The following is a 4296-nucleotide window of genomic DNA, read 5'->3' as shown; positions in this document are numbered from 1 at the left end:
CCCGGAGGAAGGGAGCAAAGCGCCGACCCCGGAGGAAACTTCCGCCTCTGAGAAAACCAGCCAAGCCTGTTCGGAAATTCAGGGCAAAGCCTGAGGGACACATCCTCATCCATCCTTAAAACATCCCAAAACCTGAAACAAAAAGGCTCTTTTCAGAGCCACAAAAACATTTCCGAAAAAGAGCCAAAGCCGGTGGTTGTGAAGCGGGTTCAGGTTGTGTCGGTAAAAAAAATAAATAAAAGGAAAATTGCAAATTGACCCGATGGTGAATTAACAAAATCACCGGCATTGAAAGAAAATCGCATTTACAATAACCAAAATAAGCAGGGATTCCGGCGAGGTTTTTTTTCCTCCCTCAGCTATGTAGGCTTTCCAAAAATCACTCAAAATTTTTCTCCTTATTTTTTCTTTTCTTATCTAGTTATTCAGCCAAATCGTGGAAGAAAACCACCTGCCCGCCACTTTCAGCCGTCCTCAGACACGTCAGGGAGTGTAGTTTGTTTGTGTTTGTTTATTTGTTTGTTTATTTATTTGTGACTGCCGTTTATTTATTTATTTATTTATTTATTTGTGAATGCAGTCCGTTTATTCATTCAACACAAAAACAGAATTACCTGGGAAAAACTCAGCAGGTCTGGCAGCATCGGTGGAGAAGAAAAGAGTCTTCGTTTCGAGTCCAACATGACCCTTCAGCAGAATTTTTTGTTTTTATTTATTCATTCATTTATTTAGCACCGGCTTTCATTCATTTTCACCCACACTTCAATAATAAGACCACCGTTAAAAATACACATTTCAAAATTAAACCCTGCCTTTGGGTCGTTATCGCAATTATTGATTGCAGAGAATTATTGCAGAGTGCGTTATCACGAAATGACAAACTTACAGGTTTTTTTTTGTTGCAAAAATATACTTTATTGGTAAAATGTCTGAAAGAACATTACAAAACATTTCAAATTGGCCATCACAGAAAGTGCAATGATATTCATGTTTTCGACCTAGATCGTGTTGCATCGTGAGTTGCTTCAACAAACTATAAACTAATTTTTCAAGCGATGCTGTCCTGGCGATATATATTTAAAAAAAAACAAATGCTGGAAATAGCTTTGTTCTTGATCGATATGTAGCAGCCGCATTTCAATCCTGTTTTAGGGACAGTTGAGGGAGGTGAGTTTCGCCACTTGGATGTGCAAGTCTCGCCGTTGAAGCATTTTTCGCCTTCATTTTGTGTCCTCGGTGTATTTAAGAGCCTGTGATTGTGTCTGTCAAGACCACCAATTCGCATTTTCACAGGAAAAGGATAGAATCACAGAAGCCACCCTCACTCAAATAAAAAAACGCGGGCAAAATTCCTGCATTGGCATAGGAATTCATTCACCAAAAAAGAAACAGGTAGCCCAGCTGATAAAATTCGACAATTCTATTAATTCAAGATAAAAATTCAGGGAAATCCCAGGTAATAGAATTTGGTCGCCAACAATCATTGTGTGATTATCAGAATATGGACAATGGGAATGAGTAGCCCCCAGATCCTGCCAAAGCCTTTTTCACAAACAGGATTCGAGGGCAGAAATTTCGCCTCATCTCTGTCTCTCATCCTGAGACTGTAGCCCCTGTTTTAGATTCTCCAGCCAGCGGGAACAATCTCTCAGTGCCTACCTAGCCGGTCAAGCCCCTTCAGAATCATTTATGTTTCAATGAAACCATCTCTCATTTTTTTTCTAAACTCCAGAGATTGTCGACCCAATTTACTCAGCCTTTCATCATAGGACCAAGGTTTTTTCTAAGAATTGTAGTAGGTGTCAGCAGTACTCAGAATCACAGAATTGTTACAGCACAGGAGGCCACTTAGCCCATCATGTCCACACTGGCTCTTCGAATGAACATTTCACCTAGTGCCATTCCCCCACCTTCTCCCCATAGCCCTGCAGATTCTTCCTTTTCAAATAACAGTCTAATTCCCTTTTGAATGTCTCAGTTGATCCTGTCTCCACCACACTCTCAGGCAGTGCATTTCAGACCCTAACCACTCACTGTGTGAAAAAGCTTCTCCTCATATCACTTTTAGTTCTTTTGCTAATTATTTTAAATCTGTGCCTTCTCATTCTCGATCCGTTCATGACTGGGAACAGTTTCTCCCTATCTACACTGTCCAGGCCCCTTATGATTTTGAACACCTCTATCAAATCTCCTCTCAACCTTCTCTTCTCTAAGGAAAATTTCTCCAATCTATCTTCACAACTAAGGTTCCTCATCCCTGGAACCAATCTCGTGAATCTTTTCTACACTCTCTCCAATGTCTTCACATCCTTCCTAAAGTGCAGCCCCCAGAACTGGATGCAATACTCCAGCTGAGGAAGAACCCATGTCCTACACAAGTTCAACATAACCTCCTTGCTCTTTTACTCTATGCCCCTATTAATAAAGCCTAGGATACTGTATGATTTATTCACCACTCTCTCTCAACCTATTCTGCCACATTCAATGACATATGCACTTATGCACCCAGGTCCCCTGGAGTGCACCATCTCTATCCATAACAACATTTTAATTTAATTTATAAAGTTTCCATTGCGGATTTTTTTACCAGTACCCCTTTAAGAGGTGGCTCTTTAGTTACTTAGGCCCATTTGCTCCTGCACCACCTCCCACCCACTCCACCATCCTTTAGAGATGTACCCTTTATTTTCTATTGTCTCTCATGATATAACTTATTTTATATTGTTTCATCATATATTTTATTTCATATTATCACATATTTTATTTTATATTGTCTGCTAAAGTACTTTATTTTATATTATCTCATCATATATTTTATTTTATATTACCTCATAATATATTTTATTTTATCTAATAATATGTTACCTTATATTTTCTCTCAATATATTTATTTTATATTGTCCCTTAATATATTTTATTTTATATTATCTTTCAATATATTCATTTTATATTGTTTCCTAATATATTTGATTTTATATTATCTGATAATATATTTTATTTTATATTATCTCAATATATTTATTTCGTATTGTCTCATAATATATTTTATATTATCTGATAATATATTTTATTTTATATTATCTCAATATATTCATTTCGTATTGTCTCCTAATATATTTTATATTATCTGATAATATATTTTATTTTATATTATCTCAATATATTCATTTTGTATTGTCTCCTAATATATTTTATTTTAAAATATCTCATAGTATATTTTATATAGTCCCTCAGCATATATGTTACTTTATATTGTCTCATAATATATGTTATTTTACATTATCTCATAGGATATTTTATATTGTCTCTCATCATTTAATATTATCTCTGATCATATGTTTTATTTTAACTCACTCAGGCTACAAGAGGGGGTTAAGCTCCAGAACAACTTTGGGGGGAGGATGTTTGTCAGGAGTTTGCAGGGTGTGAGTTTTGCCCTTACTTTTTGTTTTAGCCGAATGAGGGGGGGGGGGGTCGGGACTTGACCCACCCACTGACCCACCCACCCCGCCCTCCCCGGGTGTCTCCATCGCGTCCGTCCCGAAGCTTGAAATGGGAATGCGGGGCCCGGGCGCCTGCATCAGCCGAGCGAACATGCCCAGGTTACCCCGAGCCCCCGCCGGCAGCATCGCGCCCAGGAAGCCGCCGCCCCCGCCGCCGCCGCCCCCGCCGCCGCACCCCCCGCACCAGCTCCGGCCGAACCGGCGGCCCAGGAAGCCGGAGGTGCGGATCTCCCAGCTGATCCTGCAGGCGCTGTCGGCCCGCAAGCAGCGGGGCGGCCTCTCGCTCACCTCCCTCCGCAAGGCGCTGCTGGCCAGCGGCTACGACGTGGAGCGGAACAGGAAGCGGGTGCAGACGGCCATCAAGAGCCTGGTGAACAACGGCTCGCTGGTGCAGACCAAGGCCACCGGCTCCCTGAAGCTCAGCGGCGGCCGGCAGGCCCAGGAGGCCGAGCCCCCTGCCCTGCCCGCCCAGAGGGAGCCCTCCGCCAGCCAGGAGCCGGAGCAGGAGCCGGAGGAGGAGGAGAACCCGGTCAAGAAACCCAGGAGGAGACGGGCCGAGAGGAAGGCGAAGCCCAGAAAGACCAGGAAGTGAATTGGGAGAAAACTTTTGAAAACAAAAGGCTCTTTTGAGAGCCACTAATTCCCCGAAAGGACGCGGAACCAGCCTTTAAAAAAAACACCAGGAAAGTTTATGATCCCCCGAAAATATAAATAAAATTGACCCCTTTAATCACATTTTGGTTTAATGTTTGTAAGTTTCCTTTAAACTTTGTCCTTGGTTTTTACAGCTGAC

Source organism: Cetorhinus maximus, chromosome 21 (genome assembly GCF_964194155.1).
Source record: "Cetorhinus maximus chromosome 21, sCetMax3.hap1.1, whole genome shotgun sequence".
Classification (NCBI taxonomy): Eukaryota; Metazoa; Chordata; class Chondrichthyes; order Lamniformes; family Cetorhinidae; genus Cetorhinus; species Cetorhinus maximus.
Note: the sequence above shows the minus strand (reverse complement) of the source record.